The following is an 18,498-nucleotide window of genomic DNA, read 5'->3' as shown; positions in this document are numbered from 1 at the left end:
ATGAGCTGTCAATCACCATAGACGTCAATGTTGCAGCGGGGCTCAGGCCCTGCAAGTCAAGCAGCAGTATTTCAAATTTCTCAACAACATCAGTGAGTGATTTCCAGTTAAATTCTGGGGATTTGCTCCCTGAGAGGGCAGAGGCAGACAAAATGGGAAGAATGTTGAAGAATACCCAGTTGACACTTGACATACATTGTGTGAATCTGGAATTCATTTAATTGTGAGCAAAATATTGCAATTTTTAGCTGGTCCCTTCGATGCCTTCTTTTATCTGTCTATCTTGCATTACATGTGATGTTACCTTTCATCAAATCTGTCGAGTTGCATCAGAAGGAACAAAAACGGCTTCAGAAAAAGCTGCAGGATTACTGTGCGGTTTATCAAAGGTTGTTTTCAGCTGTGTGATGGTGGTGCAGTGGTAAGCATGGTTGCCTTCCAAGCAGTTGACCTGGGTTCGATTCCCAGCCATCACATTTGTCAATTTAGACTTGAGGATGAAATGAACGTCTGGTTGCAAGCAGTTCTTCCAGCAGCAGCTCATGTATTTTGTTGAGCAACCTGTTTTCAAAGGGTCATGTTTGAATGCTTGCAATGCAAAGTCGACGTGTCATCAATGTGTCATAATGTACTGGCGACAGTGCTACCTGAATTCATAGTATGAACTATCAATCACCATAGACGTCAATGTTGCAGCTGGGCTCAGGCCCTGCAAGTCAAGCAGCAGTGTTTCAAATTCTTTAACAACATCAGTGAGTCATTTCCAGTTAAATTCTGGGGAATTGCTCCCTGAGAGGGCAGAGGCAGACAAAATGGAAAGAATGTTGAAGAATACCCAGTTGACACTTGACATACATTGTGTGAATCTGGAATTCATTTAATTGTGAGCAAAATATTGCAATTTTTAGCTGGTTCCTTCGATGCCTTCTTTTATCTGTCTATCTTGCATTACATGTGATGTTACCTTTCATCAAATCTGTCGAGTTGCATCAGAAGGAGCAAAAACGGCTTCAGAAAAAGCTGCAGGATTACTGTGCGGTTTATCAAAGGTTGTTTTCAGCTGTGTGATGGTGGTGCAGTGGTAAGCATGGTTGCCTTCCAAGCAGTTGACCTGGGTCCGATTCCCAGCCATCGCATTTGTCAATTTCTACTTGAGAATGAAATGAACCTCTGATGACTCTGGTTGCAAGCAGTTCTTCCAGCCGCAGCTCATGGATTTTGTTGAGCAACCTGTTTTCAAAGGGTCATGTTTGAATGCTTGCAATGCAAAGTCAGTGTGTCATAATGTACTGGTGACAGTGCTACCTGAATTCATAGTATGAGCTGTCAATCACCATAGACGTCAATGTTGCAGCGGGGCTCAGGCCCTGCAAGTCAAGCAGCAGTATTTCAAATTTCTCAACAACATCAGTGAGTCATTTCCAGTTAAATTCTGGGGATTTGCTCCCTGAGAGGGCAGAGGCAGACAAAATGGGAAGAATGTTGAAGAATACCCAGTTGACACTTGACATACATTGTGTGAATCTGGAATTCATTTAATTGTGAGCAAAATATTGCAATTTTTAGCTGGTTCCTTCGATGCCTTCTTTTATCTGTCTATCTTGCATTACATGTGATGTTACCTTTCATCAAATCTGTCGAGTTGCATCAGAAGGAACAAAAACGGCTTCAGAAAAAGCTGCAGGATTACTGTGCGGTTTATCAAAGGTTGTTTTCAGCTGTGTGATGGTGGTGCAGTGGTAAGCATGGTTGCCTTCCAAGCAGTTGACCTGGGTCCGATTCCCAGCCATCGCATTTGTCAATTTCTACTTGAGAATGAAATGAACCTCTGATGACTCTGGTTGCAAGCAGTTCTTCCAGCCGCAGCTCATGGATTTTGTTGAGCAACCTGTTTTCAAAGGGTCATGTTTGAATGCTTGCAATGCAAAGTCAATGTGTCATAATGTACTGGTGACAGTGCTACCTGAATTCATAGTATGAGCTGTCAATCACCATAGACGTCAATGTTGCAGCTGGGCTCAGGCCCTGCAAGTCAAGCAGCAGTGTTTCAAATTCTTTGACAACATCAGTGAGTCATTTCCAGTTAAATTCTGGGGAATTGCTCCCTGAGAGGGCAGAGGCAGAAAAAATGGAAAGAATGTTGAAGAATACCCAGTTGACACTTGACATACATTGTGTGAATCTGGAATTCATTTAATTGTGAGCAAAATATTGCAATTTTTAGCTGGTTCCTTCGATGCCTTCTTTTATCTGTCTATTTTGCATTACATGTGATGTTACCTTTCATCAAATCTGTCGAGTTGCATCAGAAGGAACAAAAACGGCTTCAGAAAAAGCTGCAGGATTACTGTGCGGTTTATCAAAGGTTGTTTTCAGCTGTGTGATGGTGGTGCAGTGGTAAGCATGGTTGCCTTCCAAGCAGTTGACCTGGGTCCGATTCCCAGCCATCGCATTTGTCAATTTCTACTTGAGAATGAAATGAACCTCTGATGACTCTGGTTGCAAGCAGTTCTTCCAGCCTCAGCTCATGGATTTTGTTGAGCAACCTGTTTTCAAAGGGTCATGTTTGAATGCTTGCAATGCAAAGTCAATGTGTCATAATGTACTGGTGACAGTGCTACCTGAATTCATAGTATGAACTGTCAATCACCATAGACGTCAATGTTGCAGCTGGGCTCAGGCCCTGCAAGTCAAGCAGCAGTGTTTCAAATTCTTTGACAACATCAGTGAGTCATTTCCAGTTAAATTCTGGGGAATTGCTCCCTGAGAGGGCAGAGGCAGACAAAATGGAAAGAATGTTGAAGAATACCCAGTTGACACTTGACATACATTGTGTGAATCTGGAATTCATTTAATTGTGAGCAAAATATTGCAATTTTTAGCTGGTTCCTTCGATGCCTTCTTTTATCTGTCTATCTTGCATTACATGTGATGTTACCTTTCATCAAATCTGTCGAGTTGCATCAGAAGGAACAAAAACGGCTTCAGAAAAAGCTGCAGGATTACTGTGCGGTTTATCAAAGGTTGTTTTCAGCTGTGTGATGGTGGTGCAGTGGTAAGCATGGTTGCCTTCCAAGCAGTTGACCTGGGTCCGATTCCCAGCCATCGCATTTGTCAATTTCTACTTGAGAATGAAATGAACCTCTGATGACTCTGGTTGCAAGCAGTTCTTCCAGCCGCAGCTCATGGATTTTGTTGAGCAACCTGTTTTCAAAGGGTCATGTTTGAATGCTTGCAATGCAAAGTCAATGTGTCATAATGTACTGGTGACAGTGCTACCTGAATTCATAGTATGAGCTGTCAATCACCATAGACGTCAATGTTGCAGCTGGGCTCAGGCCCTGCAAGTCAAGCAGCAGTGTTTCAAATTCTTTGACAACATAAGTGAGTCATTTCCAGTTAAATTCTGGGGAATTGCTCCCTGAGAGGGCAGAGGCAGAAAAAATGGAAAGAATGTTGAAGAATACCCAGTTGACACTTGACATACATTGTGTGAATCTGGAATTCATTTAATTGTGAGCAAAATATTGCAATTTTTAGCTGGTTCCTTCGATGCCTTCTTTTATCTGTCTATTTTGCATTACATGTGATGTTACCTTTCATCAAATCTGTCGAGTTGCATCAGAAGGAACAAAAACGGCTTCAGAAAAAGCTGCAGGATTACTGTGCGGTTTATCAAAGGTTGTTTTCAGCTGTGTGATGGTGGTGCAGTGGTAAGCATGGTTGCCTTCCAAGCAGTTGACCTGGGTCCGATTCCCAGCCATCGCATTTGTCAATTTCTACTTGAGAATGAAATGAACCTCTGATGACTCTGGTTGCAAGCAGTTCTTCCAGCCGCAGCTCATGGATTTTGTTGAGCAACCTGTTTTCAAAGGGTCATGTTTGAATGCTTGCAATGCAAAGTCAATGTGTCATAATGTACTGGTGACAGTGCTACCTGAATTCATAGTATGAACTGTCAATCACCATAGACGTCAATGTTGCAGCTGGGCTCAGGCCCTGCAAGTCAAGCAGCAGTGTTTCAAATTCTTTGACAACATCAGTGAGTCATTTCCAGTTAAATTCTGGGGAATTGCTCCCTGAGAGGGCAGAGGCAGACAAAATGGAAAGAATGTTGAAGAATACCCAGTTGACACTTGACATACATTGTGTGAATCTGGAATTCATTTAATTGTGAGCAAAATATTGCAATTTTTAGCTGGTTCCTTCGATGCCTTCTTTTATCTGTCTATCTTGCATTACATGTGATGTTACCTTTCATCAAATCTGTCGAGTTGCATCAGAAGGAACAAAAACGGCTTCAGAAAAAGCTGCAGGATTACTGTGCGGTTTATCAAAGGTTGTTTTCAGCTGTGTGATGGTGGTGCAGTGGTAAGCATGGTTGCCTTCCAAGCAGTTGACCTGGGTCCGATTCCCAGCCATCACATTTGTCAATTTCTACTTGTGGATGAAATGAACCTCTGATGACTCTGGTTGGAAGCAGTTCTTCCAGCCGCAGCTCATGGATTTTGTTGAGCAACCTGTTTTCAAAGGGTCATGTTTGAATGCTTGCAATGCAAAGTCAATGTGTCATAATGTACTGGTGACAGTGCTACCTGAATTCATAGTATGAGCTGTCAACCACCATAGACGTCAATGTTGCAGCGGGGCTCAGGCCCTGCAAGTCAAGCAGCAGTATTTCAAATTCCTCAACAACGTCAGTGAGTCATTTCCAGTTAAATTCTGGGGAATTGCTCCCTGAGAGGGCAGAGGCAGACAAAATGGAAAGAATGTTGAAGAATACCCAGTTGACACTTGACATACATTGTGTGAATCTGGAATTCATTTAATTGTGAGCAAAATCTTGCAATTTTTAGCTGGTTCCTTCGATGCCTTCTTTTATCTGTCTATCTTGCATTACATGTGATGTTACCTTTCATCAAATCTGTCGAGTTGCATCAGAAGGAACAAAAACGGCTTCAGAAAAAGCTGCAGGATTACTGTGCGGTTTATCAAAGGTTGTTTTCAGCTGTGTGATGGTGGTGCAGTGGTAAGCATGGTTGCCTTCCAAGCAGTTGACCTGGGTCCGATTCCCAGCCATCGCATTTGTCAATTTCTACTTGAGAATGAAATGAACCTCTGATGACTCTGGTTGCAAGCAGTTCTTCCAGCCGCAGCTCATGGATTTTGTTGAGCAACCTGTTTTCAAAGGGTCATGTTTGAATGCTTGCAATGCAAAGTCAATGTGTTATAATGTACTGGTGACAGTGCTACCTGAATTCATAGTATGAACTGTCAATCACCATAGACGTCAATGTTGCAGCTGGGCTCAGGCCCTGCAAGTCAAGCAGCAGTGTTTCAAATTCTTTGACAACGTCAGTGAGTCATTTCCAGTTAAATTCTGGGGAATTGCTCCCTGAGAGGGCAGAGGCAGACAAAATGGAAAGAATGTTGAAGAATACCCAGTTGACACTTGACATACATTGTGTGAATCTGGAATTCATTTAATTGTGAGCAAAATATTGCAATTTTTAGCTGGTTCCTTCGATGCCTTCTTTTATCTGTCTATCTTGCATTACATGTGATGTTACCTTTCATCAAATCTGTCGAGTTGCATCAGAAGGAACAAAAACGGCTTCAGAAAAAGCTGCAGGATTACTGTGCGGTTTATCAAAGGTTGTTTTCAGCTGTGTGATGGTGGTGCAGTGGTAAGCATGGTTGCCTTCCAAGCAGTTGACCTGGGTCCGATTCCCAGCCATCGCATTTGTCAATTTCTACTTGAGAATGAAATGAACGTCTGGTTGCAAGCAGTTCTTCCAGCAGCAGCTCATGGATTTTGTTGAGCAACCTGTTTTCAAAGGGTCATGTTTGAATGCTTGCAATGCAAAGTCAATGTGTCATAATGTACTGGCGACAGTGCTACCTGAATTCATAGTATGAACTATCAATCACCATAGACGTCAATGTTGCAGCTGGGCTCAGGCCCTGCAAGTCAAGCAGCAGTGTTTCAAATTCTTTAACAACATCAGTGAGTCATTTCCAGTTAAATTCTGGGGAATTGCTCCCTGAGAGGGCAGAGGCAGACAAAATGGGAAGAATGTTGAAGAATACCCAGTTGACACTTGACATACATTGTGTGAATCTGGAATTCATTTAATTGTGAGCAAAATATTGCAATTTTTAGCTGGTTCCTTCGATGCTTTCTTTTATCTGTCTATCTTGCATTGCATGTGATGTTACCTTTCATCAAATCTGTCGAGTTGCATCAGAAGGAACAAAAACGGCTTCAGAAAAAGCTGCAGGATTACTGTGCGGTTTATCAAAGGTTGTTTTCAGCTGTGTGATGGTGGTGCAGTGGTAAGCATGGTTGCCTTCCAAGCAGTTGACCCGGGTTCGATTCACAGCCATCACATTTGTCAATTTCTACTTGTGGATGAAATGAACCTCTGATGACTCTGGTTGGAAGCAGTTCTTCCAGCCGCAGCTCATGGATTTTGTTGAGCAACCTGTTTTCAAAGGGTCATGTTTGAAAGCTTGTAATGCTAAGTCGACGTGTCATCAATGTGTCATAATGTGCTGGCGACAGTGCTACCTGAATTCATAGTATGAACTGTCAATCACCATAGACGTCAATGTTGCAGCTGGGCTCAGGCCCTGCAAGTCAAGCAGCAGTGTTTCAAATTCTTTGACAACATCAGTGAGTCATTTCCAGTTAAATTCTGGGGAATTGCTCCCTGAGAGGGCAGAGGCAGACAAAATGGAAAGAATGTTGAAGAATACCCAGTTGACACTTGACATACATTGTGTGAATCTGGAATTCATTTAATTGTGAGCAAAATATTGCAATTTTTAGCTGGTTCCTTCGATGCCTTCTTTTATCTGTCTATCTTGCATTACATGTGATGTTACCTTTCATCAAATCTGTCGAGTTGCATCAGAAGGAGCAAAAACGGCTTCAGAAAAAGCTGCAGGATTACTGTGCGGTTTATCAAAGGTTGTTTTCAGCTGTGTGATGGTGGTGCAGTGGTAAGCATGGTTGCCTTCCAAGCAGTTGACCTGGGTCCGATTCCCAGCCATCGCATTTGTCAATTTCTACTTGAGAATGAAATGAACCTCTGATGACTCTGGTTGCAAGCAGTTCTTCCAGCCGCAGCTCATGGATTTTGTTGAGCAACCTGTTTTCAAAGGGTCATGTTTGAATGCTTGCAATGCAAAGTCAATGTGTCATAATGTACTGGTGACAGTGCTACCTGAATTCATAGTATGAGCTGTCAATCACCATAGACGTCAATGTTGCAGCGGGGCTCAGGCCCTGCAAGTCAAGCAGCAGTATTTCAAATTTCTCAACAACATCAGTGAGTGATTTCCAGTTAAATTCTGGGGATTTGCTCCCTGAGAGGGCAGAGGCAGACAAAATGGGAAGAATGTTGAAGAATACCCAGTTGACACTTGACATACATTGTGTGAATCTGGAATTCATTTAATTGTGAGCAAAATATTGCAATTTTTAGCTGGTTCCTTCGATGCCTTCTTTTATCTGTCTATCTTGCATTACATGTGATGTTACCTTTCATCAAATCTGTCGAGTTGCATCAGAAGGAACAAAAACGGCTTCAGAAAAAGCTGCAGGATTACTGTGCGGTTTATCAAAGGTTGTTTTCAGCTGTGTGATGGTGGTGCAGTGGTAAGCATGGTTGCCTTCCAAGCAGTTGACCTGGGTTCGATTCCCAGCCATCACATTTGTCAATTTAGACTTGAGGATGAAATGAACGTCTGGTTGCAAGCAGTTCTTCCAGCAGCAGCTCATGTATTTTGTTGAGCAACCTGTTTTCAAAGGGTCATGTTTGAATGCTTGCAATGCAAAGTCGACGTGTCATCAATGTGTCATAATGTACTGGCGACAGTGCTACCTGAATTCATAGTATGAACTATCAATCACCATAGACGTCAATGTTGCAGCTGGGCTCAGGCCCTGCAAGTCAAGCAGCAGTGTTTCAAATTCTTTAACAACATCAGTGAGTCATTTCCAGTTAAATTCTGGGGAATTGCTCCCTGAGAGGGCAGAGGCAGACAAAATGGAAAGAATGTTGAAGAATACCCAGTTGACACTTGACATACATTGTGTGAATCTGGAATTCATTTAATTGTGAGCAAAATATTGCAATTTTTAGCTGGTTCCTTCGATGCCTTCTTTTATCTGTCTATCTTGCATTACATGTGATGTTACCTTTCATCAAATCTGTCGAGTTGCATCAGAAGGAGCAAAAACGGCTTCAGAAAAAGCTGCAGGATTACTGTGCGGTTTATCAAAGGTTGTTTTCAGCTGTGTGATGGTGGTGCAGTGGTAAGCATGGTTGCCTTCCAAGCAGTTGACCTGGGTCCGATTCCCAGCCATCGCATTTGTCAATTTCTACTTGAGAATGAAATGAACCTCTGATGACTCTGGTTGCAAGCAGTTCTTCCAGCCGCAGCTCATGGATTTTGTTGAGCAACCTGTTTTCAAAGGGTCATGTTTGAATGCTTGCAATGCAAAGTCAGTGTGTCATAATGTACTGGTGACAGTGCTACCTGAATTCATAGTATGAGCTGTCAATCACCATAGACGTCAATGTTGCAGCGGGGCTCAGGCCCTGCAAGTCAAGCAGCAGTATTTCAAATTTCTCAACAACATCAGTGAGTCATTTCCAGTTAAATTCTGGGGATTTGCTCCCTGAGAGGGCAGAGGCAGACAAAATGGGAAGAATGTTGAAGAATACCCAGTTGACACTTGACATACATTGTGTGAATCTGGAATTCATTTAATTGTGAGCAAAATATTGCAATTTTTAGCTGGTTCCTTCGATGCCTTCTTTTATCTGTCTATCTTGCATTACATGTGATGTTACCTTTCATCAAATCTGTCGAGTTGCATCAGAAGGAACAAAAACGGCTTCAGAAAAAGCTGCAGGATTACTGTGCGGTTTATCAAAGGTTGTTTTCAGCTGTGTGATGGTGGTGCAGTGGTAAGCATGGTTGCCTTCCAAGCAGTTGACCCGGGTTCGATTCCCAGCCATCGCATTTGTCAATTTCTACTTGTGGATGAAATGAACCTCTGATGACTCTGGTTGGAAGCAGTTCTTCCAGCCGCAGCTCATGGATTTTGTTGAGCAACCTGTTTTCAAAGGGTCATGTTTGAAAGCTTGTAATGCTAAGTCGACGTGTCATCAATGTGTCATAATGTGCTGGCGACAGTGCTACCTGAATTCATAGTATGAACTGTCAATCACCATAGACGTCAATGTTGCAGCTGGGCTCAGGCCCTGCAAGTCAAGCAGCAGTGTTTCAAATTCTTTGACAACATCAGTGAGTCATTTCCAGTTAAATTCTGGGGAATTGCTCCCTGAGAGGGCAGAGGCAGACAAAATGGAAAGAATGTTGAAGAATACCCAGTTGACACTTGACATACATTGTGTGAATCTGGAATTCATTTAATTGTGAGCAAAATATTGCAATTTTTAGCTGGTTCCTTCGATGCCTTCTTTTATCTGTCTATCTTGCATTACATGTGATGTTACCTTTCATCAAATCTGTCGAGTTGCATCAGAAGGAGCAAAAACGGCTTCAGAAAAAGCTGCAGGATTACTGTGCGGTTTATCAAAGGTTGTTTTCAGCTGTGTGATGGTGGTGCAGTGGTAAGCATGGTTGCCTTCCAAGCAGTTGACCTGGGTCCGATTCCCAGCCATCGCATTTGTCAATTTCTACTTTGAGAATGAAATGAACCTCTGATGACTCTGGTTGCAAGCAGTTCTTCCAGCCGCAGCTCATGGATTTTGTTGAGCAACCTGTTTTCAAAGGGTCATGTTTGAATGCTTGCAATGCAAAGTCAATGTGTCATAATGTACTGGTGACAGTGCTACCTGAATTCATAGTATGAGCTGTCAATCACCATAGACGTCAATGTTGCAGCGGGGCTCAGGCCCTGCAAGTCAAGCAGCAGTATTTCAAATTTCTCAACAACATCAGTGAGTCATTTCCAGTTAAATTCTGGGGATTTGCTCCCTGAGAGGGCAGAGGCAGACAAAATGGGAAGAATGTTGAAGAATACCCAGTTGACACTTGACATACATTGTGTGAATCTGGAATTCATTTAATTGTGAGCAAAATATTGCAATTTTTAGCTGGTTCCTTCGATGCCTTCTTTTATCTGTCTATCTTGCATTACATGTGATGTTACCTTTCATCAAATCTGTCGAGTTGCATCAGAAGGAACAAAAACGGCTTCAGAAAAAGCTGCAGGATTACTGTGCGGTTTATCAAAGGTTGTTTTCAGCTGTGTGATGGTGGTGCAGTGGTAAGCATGGTTGCCTTTCAAGCAGTTGACCTGGGTTCGATTCCCAGCCATCACATTTGTAAATTTAGACTTGAGGATGAAATGAATGTCTGGTTGCAAGCAGTTCTTCCAGCAGCAGCTCATGGATTTTGTTGAGCAACCTGTTTTCAAAGGGTCATGTTTGAATGCTTGCAATGCAAAGTCGACGTGTCATCAATGTGTCATAATGTACTGGCGACAGTGCTACCTGAATTCATAGTATGAACTATCAATCACCATAGACGTCAATGTTGCAGCTGGGCTCAGGCCCTGCAAGTCAAGCAGCAGTGTTTCAAATTCTTTAACAACATCAGTGAGTCATTTCCAGTTAAATTCTGGGGAATTGCTCCCTGAGAGGGCAGAGGCAGACAAAATGGGAAGAATGTTGAAGAATACCCAGTTGACACTTGACATACATTGTGTGAATCTGGAATTCATTTAATTGTGAGCAAAATATTGCAATTTTTAGCTGGTTCCTTCGATGCTTTCTTTTATCTGTCTATCTTGCATTGCATGTGATGTTACCTTTCATCAAATCTGTCGAGTTGCATCAGAAGGAACAAAAACGGCTTCAGAAAAAGCTGCAGGATTACTGTGCGGTTTATCAAAGGTTGTTTTCAGCTGTGTGATGGTGGTGCAGTGGTAAGCATGGTTGCCTTCCAAGCAGTTGACCCGGGTTCGATTCCCAGCCATCACATTTGTCAATTTCTACTTGTGGATGAAATGAACCTCTGATGACTCTGGTTGGAAGCAGTTCTTCCAGCCGCAGCTCATGGATTTTGTTGAGCAACCTGTTTTCAAAGGGTCATGTTTGAAAGCTTGCAATGCTAAGTCGACGTGTCATCAATGTGTCATAATGTGCTGGCGACAGTGCTACCTGAATTCATAGTATGAACTGTCAATCACCATAGACGTCAATGTTGCAGCTGGGCTCAGGCCCTGCAAGTCAAGCAGCAGTGTTTCAAATTCTTTGACAACATCAGTGAGTCATTTCCAGTTAAATTCTGGGGAATTGCTCCCTGAGAGGGCAGAGGCAGACAAAATGGAAAGAATGTTGAAGAATACCCAGTTGACACTTGACATACATTGTGTGAATCTGGAATTCATTTAATTGTGAGCAAAATATTGCAATTTTTAGCTGGTTCCTTCGATGCCTTCTTATATCTGTCTATCTTGCATTACATGTGATGTTACCTTTCATCAAATCTGTCGAGTTGCATCAGAAGGAACAAAAACGGCTTCAGAAAAAGCTGCAGGATTACTGTGCGGTTTATCAAAGGTTGTTTTCAGCTGTGTGATGGTGGTGCAGTGGTAAGCATGGTTGCCTTCCAAGCAGTTGACCCGGGTCCGATTCCCAGCCATCGCATTTGTTAATTTCTACTTGTGGATGAAATGAACCTCTGATGACTCTGGTTGGAAGCAGTTCTTCCAGCCGCAGCTCATGGATTTTGTTGAGCAACCTGTTTTCAAAGGGTCATGTTTGAAAGCTTGTAATGCTAAGTCGACGTGTCATCAATGTGTCATAATGTGCTGGCGACAGTGCTACCTGAATTCATAGTATGAACTGTCAATCACCATAGACGTCAATGTTGCAGCTGGGCTCAGGCCCTGCAAGTCAAGCAGCAGTGTTTCAAATTCTTTGACAACATCAGTGAGTCATTTCCAGTTAAATTCTGGGGAATTGCTCCCTGAGAGGGCAGAGGCAGACAAAATGGAAAGAATGTTGAAGAATACCCAGTTGACACTTGACATACATTGTGTGAATCTGGAATTCATTTAATTGTGAGCAAAATATTGCAATTTTTAGCTGGTTCCTTCGATGCCTTCTTTTATCTGTCTATCTTGCATTACATGTGATGTTACCTTTCATCAAATCTGTCGAGTTGCATCAGAAGGAGCAAAAACGGCTTCAGAAAAAGCTGCAGGATTACTGTGCGGTTTATCAAAGGTTGTTTTCAGCTGTGTGATGGTGGTGCAGTGGTAAGCATGGTTGCCTTCCAAGCAGTTGACCTGGGTCCGATTCCCAGCCATCGCATTTGTCAATTTCTACTTGAGAATGAAATGAACCTCTGATGACTCTGGTTGCAAGCAGTTCTTCCAGCCGCAGCTCATGGATTTTGTTGAGCAACCTGTTTTCAAAGGGTCATGTTTGAATGCTTGCAATGCAAAGTCAATGTGTCATAATGTACTGGTGACAGTGCTACCTGAATTCATAGTATGAGCTGTCAATCACCATAGACGTCAATGTTGCAGCGGGGCTCAGGCCCTGCAAGTCAAGCAGCAGTATTTCAAATTTCTCAACAACATCAGTGAGTCATTTCCAGTTAAATTCTGGGGATTTGCTCCCTGAGAGGGCAGAGGCAGACAAAATGGGAAGAATGTTGAAGAATACCCAGTTGACACTTGACATACATTGTGTGAATCTGGAATTCATTTAATTGTGAGCAAAATATTGCAATTTTTAGCTGGTTCCTTCGATGCCTTCTTTTATCTGTCTATCTTGCATTACATGTGATGTTACCTTTCATCAAATCTGTCGAGTTGCATCAGAAGGAACAAAAACGGCTTCAGAAAAAGCTGCAGGATTACTGTGCGGTTTATCAAAGGTTGTTTTCAGCTGTGTGATTGTGGTGCAGTGGTAAGCATGGTTGCCTTCCAAGCAGTTGACCTGGGTTCGATTCCCAGCCATCACATTTGTAAATTTAGACTTGAGGATGAAATGAACGTCTGGTTGCAAGCAGTTCTTCCAGCAGCAGCTCATGTATTTTGTTGAGCAACCTGTTTTCAAAGGGTCATGTTTGAATGCATGCAATGCAAAGTCGACGTGTCATCAATGTGTCATAATGTACTGGCGACAGTGCTACCTGAATTCATAGTATGAACTATCAATCACCATAGACGTCAATGTTGCAGCTGGGCTCAGGCCCTGCAAGTCAAGCAGCAGTGTTTCAAATTCTTTAACAACATCAGTGAGTCATTTCCAGTTAAATTCTGGGGAATTGCTCCCTGAGAGGGCAGAGGCAGACAAAATGGGAAGAATGTTGAAGAATACCCAGTTGACACTTGACATACATTGTGTGAATCTGGAATTCATTTAATTGTGAGCAAAATATTGCAATTTTTAGCTGGTTCCTTCGATGCTTTCTTTTATCTGTCTATCTTGCATTGCATGTGATGTTACCTTTCATCAAATCTGTCGAGTTGCATCAGAAGGAACAAAAACGGCTTCAGAAAAAGCTGCAGGATTACTGTGCGGTTTATCAAAGGTTGTTTTCAGCTGTGTGATGGTGGTGCAGTGGTAAGCATGGTTGCCTTCCAAGCAGTTGACCCGGGTTCGATTCCCAGCCATCACATTTGTCAATTACTACTTGTGGATCAAATGAACCTCTGATGACTCTGGTTGGAAGCAGTTCTTCCAGCCGCAGCTCATGGATTTTGTTGAGCAACCTGTTTTCAAAGGGTCATGTTTGAAAGCTTGTAATGCTAAGTCGACGTGTCATCAATGTGTCATAATGTGCTGGCGACAGTGCTACCTGAATTCATAGTATGAACTGTCAATCACCATAGACGTCAATGTTGCAGCTGGGCTCAGGCCCTGCAAGTCAAGCAGCAGTGTTTCAAATTTCTCAACAACATCAGTGAGTCATTTCCAGTTAAATTCTGGGGAATTGCTCCCTGAGAGGGCAGAGGCAGACAAAATGGAAAGAATGTTGAAGAATACCCAGTTGACACTTGACATACATTGTGTGAATCTGGAATTCATTTAATTGTGAGCAAAATATTGCAATTTTTAGCTGGTTCCTTCGATGCCTTCTTTTATCTGTCTATCTTGCATTGCATGTGATGTTACCTTTCATCAAATCTGTCGAGTTGCATCAGAAGGAACAAAAACGGCTTCAGAAAAAGCTGCAGGATTACTGTGCGGTTTATCAAAGGTTGTTTTCAGCTGTGTGATGGTGGTGCAGTGGTAAGCATGGTTGCCTTCCAAGCAGTTGACCTGGGTCCGATTCCCAGCCATCGCATTTGTCAATTTCTACTTGTGGATGAAATGAACCTCTGATGACTCTGGTTGGAAGCAGTTCTTCCAGCCGCAGCTCATGGATTTTGTTGAGCAACCTGTTTTCAAAGGGTCATGTTTGAAAGCTTGTAATGCTAAGTCGACGTGTCATCAATGTGTCATAATGTGCTGGCGACAGTGCTACCTGAATTCATAGTATGAACTGTCAATCACCATAGACGTCAATGTTGCAGCTGGGCTCAGGCCCTGCAAGTCAAGCAGCAGTGTTTCAAATTCTTTGACAACATCAGTGAGTCATTTCCAGTTAAATTCTGGGGAATTGCTCCCTGAGAGGGCAGAGGCAGACAAAATGGAAAGAATGTTGAAGAATACCCAGTTGACACTTGACATACATTGTGTGAATCTGGAATTCATTTAATTGTGAGCAAAATATTGCAATTTTTAGCTGGTTCCTTCGATGCCTTCTTTTATCTGTCTATCTTGCATTACATGTGATGTTACCTTTCATCAAATCTGTCGAGTTGCATCAGAAGGAACAAAAACGGCTTCAGAAAAAGCTGCAGGATTACTGTGCGGTTTATCAAAGGTTGTTTTCAGCTGTGTGATGGTGGTGCAGTGGTAAGCATGGTTGCCTTCCAAGCAGTTGACCTGGGTCCGATTCCCAGCCATCGCATTTGTCAATTTCTACTTGTGGATGAAATGAACCTCTGATGACTCTGGTTGGAAGCAGTTCTTCCAGCCGCAGCTCATGGATTTTGTTGAGCAACCTGTTTTCAAAGGGTCATGTTTGAAAGCTTGTAATGCTAAGTCGACGTGTCATCAATGTGTCATAATGTGCTGGCGACAGTGCTACCTGAATTCATAGTATGAACTGTCAATCACCATAGACGTCAATGTTGCAGCTGGGCTCAGGCCCTGCAAGTCAAGCAGCAGTGTTTCAAATTCTTTGACAACATCAGTGAGTCATTTCCAGTTAAATTCTGGGGAATTGCTCCCTGAGAGGGCAGAGGCAGACAAAATGGAAAGAATGTTGAAGAATACCCAGTTGACACTTGACATACATTGTGTGAATCTGGAATTCATTTAATTGTGAGCAAAATATTGCAATTTTTAGCTGGTTCCTTCGATGCCTTCTTTTATCTGTCTATCTTGCATTACATGTGATGTTACCTTTCATCAAATCTGTCGAGTTGCATCAGAAGGAGCAAAAACGGCTTCAGAAAAAGCTGCAGGATTACTGTGCGGTTTATCAAAGGTTGTTTTCAGCTGTGTGATGGTGGTGCAGTGGTAAGCATGGTTGCCTTCCAAGCAGTTGACCTGGGTCCGATTCCCAGCCATCGCATTTGTCAATTTCTACTTGAGAATGAAATGATGACTCTGGTTGCAAGCAGTTCTTCCAGCCGCAGCTCATGGATTTTGTTGAGCAACCTGTTTTCAAAGGGTCATGTTTGAATGCTTGCAATGCAAAGTCAATGTGTCATAATGTACTGGTGACAGTGCTACCTGAATTCATAGTATGAGCTGTCAATCACCATAGACGTCAATGTTGCAGCGGGGCTCAGGCCCTGCAAGTCAAGCAGCAGTATTTCAAATTTCTCAACAACATCAGTGAGTCATTTCCAGTTAAATTCTGGGGATTTACTCCCTGAGAGGGCAGAGGCAGACAAAATGGGAAGAATGTTGAAGAATACCCAGTTGACACTTGACATACATTGTGTGAATCTGGAATTCATTTAATTGTGAGCAAAATATTGCAATTTTTAGCTGGTTCCTTCGATGCCTTCTTTTATCTGTCTATCTTGCATTACATGTGATGTTACCTTTCATCAAATCTGTCGAGTTGCATCAGAAGGAACAAAAACGGCTTCAGAAAAAGCTGCAGGATTACTGTGCGGTTTATCAAAGGTTGTTTTCAGCTGTGTGATGGTGGTGCAGTGGTAAGCATGGTTGCCTTCCAAGCAGTTGACCTGGGTTCGATTCCCAGCCATCACATTTGTAAATTTAGACTTGAGGATGAAATGAACGTCTGGTTGCAAGCAGTTCTTCCAGCAGCAGGTCATGTATTTTGTTGAGCAACCTGTTTTCAAAGGGTCATGTTTGAATCCTTGCAATGCAAAGTCGACGTGTCATCAATGTGTCATAATGTACTGGCGACAGTGCTACCTGAATTCATAGTATGAACTATCAATCACCATAGACGTCAATGTTGCAGCTGGGCTCAGGCCCTGCAAGTCAAGCAGCAGTGTTTCAAATTCTTTAACAACATCAGTGAGTCATTTCCAGTTAAATTCTGGGGAATTGCTCCCTGAGAGGGCAGAGGCAGACAAAATGGGAAGAATGTTGAAGAATACCCAGTTGACACTTGACATACATTGTGTGAATCTGGAATTCATTTAATTGTGAGCAAAATATTGCAATTTTTAGCTGGTTCCTTCGATGCTTTCTTTTATCTGTCTATCTTGCATTGCATGTGATGTTACCTTTCATCAAATCTGTCGAGTTGCATCAGAAGGAACAAAAACGGCTTCAGAAAAAGCTGCAGGATTACTGTGCGGTTTATCAAAGGTTGTTTTCAGCTGTGTGATGGTGGTGCAGTGGTAAGCATGGTTGCCTTCCAAGCAGTTGACCCGGGTTCGATTCCCAGCCATCACATTTGTCAATTTCTACTTGTGGATGAAATGAACCTCTGATGACTCTGGTTGGAAGCAGTTCTTCCAGCCGCAGCTCATGGATTTTGTTGAGCAACCTGTTTTCAAAGGGTCATGTTTGAAAGCTTGTAATGCTAAGTCGACGTGTCATAATGTGCTGGCGACAGTGCTACCTGAATTCATAGTATGAACTGTCAATCACCATAGACGTCAATGTTGCAGCTGGGCTCAGGCCCTGCAAGTCAAGCAGCAGTGTTTCAAATTCTTTGACAACATCAGTGAGTCATTTCCAGTTAAATTCTGGGGAATTGCTCCCTGAGAGGGCAGAGGCAGACAAAATGGAAAGAATGTTGAAGAATACCCAGTTGACACTTGACATACATTGTGTGAATCTGGAATTCATTTAATTGTGAGCAAAATATTGCAATTTTTAGCTGGTTCCTTCGATGCCTTCTTTTATCTGTCTATCTTGCATTACATGTGATGTTACCTTTCATCAAATCTGTCGAGTTGCATCAGAAGGAGCAAAAACGGCTTCAGAAAAAGCTGCAGGATTACTGTGCGGTTTATCAAAGGTTGTTTTCAGCTGTGTGATGGTGGTGCAGTGGTAAGCATGGTTGCCTTCCAAGCAGTTGACCTGGGTCCGATTCCCAGCCATCGCATTTGTCAATTTCTACTTGAGAATGAAATGAACCTCTGATGACTCTGGTTGCAAGCAGTTCTTCCAGCCGCAGCTCATGGATTTTGTTGAGCAACCTGTTTTCAAAGGGTCATGTTTGAATGCTTGCAATGCAAAGTCAATGTGTCATAATGTACTGGTGACAGTGCTACCTGAATTCATAGTATGAGCTGTCAATCACCATAGACGTCAATGTTGCAGCGGGGCTCAGGCCCTGCAAGTCAAGCAGCAGTATTTCAAATTTCTCAACAACATCAGTGAGTCATTTCCAGTTAAATTCTGGGGAATTGCTCCCTGAGAGGGCAGAGGCAGACAAAATGGGAAGAATGTTGAAGAATACCCAGTTGACACTTGACATACATTGTGTGAATCTGGAATTCATTTAATTGTGAGCAAAATATTGCAATTTTTAGCTGGTTCCTTCGATGCCTTCTTTTATCTGTCTATCTTGCATTACATGTGATGTTACCTTTCATCAAATCTGTCGAGTTGCATCAGAAGGAACAAAAACGGCTTCAGAAAAAGCTGCAGGATTACTGTGCGGTTTATCAAAGGTTGTTTTCTGCTGTGTGATGGTGGTGCAGTGGTAAGCATGGTTGCCTTCCAAGCAGTTGACCTGGGTTCGATTCCCAGCCATCACATTTGTAAATTTAGACTTGAGCATGAAATGAACGTCTGGTTGCAAGCAGTTCTTCCAGCAGCAGTTCATGTATTTTGTTGAGCAACCTGTTTTCAAAGGGTCATGTTTGAATGCTTGCAATGCAAAGTCGACGTGTCATCAATGTGTCATAATGTACTGGCGACAGTGCTACCTGAATTCATAGTA

At 42.6% G+C, this 18,498-nt stretch overlaps 24 non-coding genes across 24 annotated transcripts; all 24 read left to right on the top strand.

The window, feature by feature from the left end:
• The first annotated feature begins 404 nt into the window (after nucleotides 1–404).
• Nucleotides 405–476, top strand: trnag-ucc (transfer RNA glycine (anticodon UCC)). Its single transcript has one exon. It is a non-coding gene; the product is annotated as a tRNA-Gly (tRNA).
• A 1,904-nt stretch (nucleotides 477–2,380) lies between these two features.
• On the top strand, nucleotides 2,381–2,452 carry trnag-ucc (transfer RNA glycine (anticodon UCC)). The gene has a single exon. It is a non-coding gene; the product is annotated as a tRNA-Gly (tRNA).
• A 586-nt stretch (nucleotides 2,453–3,038) lies between these two features.
• Nucleotides 3,039–3,110, top strand: trnag-ucc (transfer RNA glycine (anticodon UCC)). Its single transcript has one exon. It is a non-coding gene; the product is annotated as a tRNA-Gly (tRNA).
• Nucleotides 3,111–3,696: 586 nt separating this feature from the next.
• trnag-ucc (transfer RNA glycine (anticodon UCC)) lies at nucleotides 3,697–3,768 on the top strand. Its single transcript has one exon. It is a non-coding gene; the product is annotated as a tRNA-Gly (tRNA).
• A 586-nt stretch (nucleotides 3,769–4,354) lies between these two features.
• Nucleotides 4,355–4,426, top strand: trnag-ucc (transfer RNA glycine (anticodon UCC)). Its single transcript has one exon. It is a non-coding gene; the product is annotated as a tRNA-Gly (tRNA).
• Nucleotides 4,427–5,012: 586 nt separating this feature from the next.
• On the top strand, nucleotides 5,013–5,084 carry trnag-ucc (transfer RNA glycine (anticodon UCC)). Its single transcript has one exon. It is a non-coding gene; the product is annotated as a tRNA-Gly (tRNA).
• Nucleotides 5,085–5,670: 586 nt separating this feature from the next.
• Nucleotides 5,671–5,742, top strand: trnag-ucc (transfer RNA glycine (anticodon UCC)). Its single transcript has one exon. It is a non-coding gene; the product is annotated as a tRNA-Gly (tRNA).
• Nucleotides 5,743–6,988: 1,246 nt separating this feature from the next.
• On the top strand, nucleotides 6,989–7,060 carry trnag-ucc (transfer RNA glycine (anticodon UCC)). The gene has a single exon. It is a non-coding gene; the product is annotated as a tRNA-Gly (tRNA).
• Nucleotides 7,061–7,646: 586 nt separating this feature from the next.
• On the top strand, nucleotides 7,647–7,718 carry trnag-ucc (transfer RNA glycine (anticodon UCC)). The gene has a single exon. It is a non-coding gene; the product is annotated as a tRNA-Gly (tRNA).
• A 588-nt stretch (nucleotides 7,719–8,306) lies between these two features.
• Nucleotides 8,307–8,378, top strand: trnag-ucc (transfer RNA glycine (anticodon UCC)). Its single transcript has one exon. It is a non-coding gene; the product is annotated as a tRNA-Gly (tRNA).
• Nucleotides 8,379–8,964: 586 nt separating this feature from the next.
• On the top strand, nucleotides 8,965–9,036 carry trnag-ucc (transfer RNA glycine (anticodon UCC)). Its single transcript has one exon. It is a non-coding gene; the product is annotated as a tRNA-Gly (tRNA).
• A 597-nt stretch (nucleotides 9,037–9,633) lies between these two features.
• Nucleotides 9,634–9,705, top strand: trnag-ucc (transfer RNA glycine (anticodon UCC)). Its single transcript has one exon. It is a non-coding gene; the product is annotated as a tRNA-Gly (tRNA).
• A 587-nt stretch (nucleotides 9,706–10,292) lies between these two features.
• On the top strand, nucleotides 10,293–10,364 carry trnae-uuc (transfer RNA glutamic acid (anticodon UUC)). The gene has a single exon. It is a non-coding gene; the product is annotated as a tRNA-Glu (tRNA).
• A 588-nt stretch (nucleotides 10,365–10,952) lies between these two features.
• trnag-ucc (transfer RNA glycine (anticodon UCC)) lies at nucleotides 10,953–11,024 on the top strand. Its single transcript has one exon. It is a non-coding gene; the product is annotated as a tRNA-Gly (tRNA).
• Nucleotides 11,025–12,290: 1,266 nt separating this feature from the next.
• trnag-ucc (transfer RNA glycine (anticodon UCC)) lies at nucleotides 12,291–12,362 on the top strand. The gene has a single exon. It is a non-coding gene; the product is annotated as a tRNA-Gly (tRNA).
• A 586-nt stretch (nucleotides 12,363–12,948) lies between these two features.
• On the top strand, nucleotides 12,949–13,020 carry trnag-ucc (transfer RNA glycine (anticodon UCC)). The gene has a single exon. It is a non-coding gene; the product is annotated as a tRNA-Gly (tRNA).
• Nucleotides 13,021–13,608: 588 nt separating this feature from the next.
• Nucleotides 13,609–13,680, top strand: trnag-ucc (transfer RNA glycine (anticodon UCC)). The gene has a single exon. It is a non-coding gene; the product is annotated as a tRNA-Gly (tRNA).
• Nucleotides 13,681–14,277: 597 nt separating this feature from the next.
• trnag-ucc (transfer RNA glycine (anticodon UCC)) lies at nucleotides 14,278–14,349 on the top strand. Its single transcript has one exon. It is a non-coding gene; the product is annotated as a tRNA-Gly (tRNA).
• A 597-nt stretch (nucleotides 14,350–14,946) lies between these two features.
• trnag-ucc (transfer RNA glycine (anticodon UCC)) lies at nucleotides 14,947–15,018 on the top strand. Its single transcript has one exon. It is a non-coding gene; the product is annotated as a tRNA-Gly (tRNA).
• A 597-nt stretch (nucleotides 15,019–15,615) lies between these two features.
• trnag-ucc (transfer RNA glycine (anticodon UCC)) lies at nucleotides 15,616–15,687 on the top strand. Its single transcript has one exon. It is a non-coding gene; the product is annotated as a tRNA-Gly (tRNA).
• Nucleotides 15,688–16,265: 578 nt separating this feature from the next.
• Nucleotides 16,266–16,337, top strand: trnag-ucc (transfer RNA glycine (anticodon UCC)). Its single transcript has one exon. It is a non-coding gene; the product is annotated as a tRNA-Gly (tRNA).
• Nucleotides 16,338–16,925: 588 nt separating this feature from the next.
• trnag-ucc (transfer RNA glycine (anticodon UCC)) lies at nucleotides 16,926–16,997 on the top strand. Its single transcript has one exon. It is a non-coding gene; the product is annotated as a tRNA-Gly (tRNA).
• Nucleotides 16,998–17,583: 586 nt separating this feature from the next.
• trnag-ucc (transfer RNA glycine (anticodon UCC)) lies at nucleotides 17,584–17,655 on the top strand. Its single transcript has one exon. It is a non-coding gene; the product is annotated as a tRNA-Gly (tRNA).
• A 586-nt stretch (nucleotides 17,656–18,241) lies between these two features.
• trnag-ucc (transfer RNA glycine (anticodon UCC)) lies at nucleotides 18,242–18,313 on the top strand. The gene has a single exon. It is a non-coding gene; the product is annotated as a tRNA-Gly (tRNA).
• The last annotated feature ends 185 nt before the right edge of the window (nucleotides 18,314–18,498 follow it).

The sequence above is a fragment of the Pristiophorus japonicus genome, chromosome 19 (genome assembly GCF_044704955.1).
Source record: "Pristiophorus japonicus isolate sPriJap1 chromosome 19, sPriJap1.hap1, whole genome shotgun sequence".
Taxonomy (NCBI): Eukaryota; Metazoa; Chordata; class Chondrichthyes; family Pristiophoridae; genus Pristiophorus; species Pristiophorus japonicus.
This window is presented reverse-complemented; position numbering and strand designations above follow the sequence as displayed.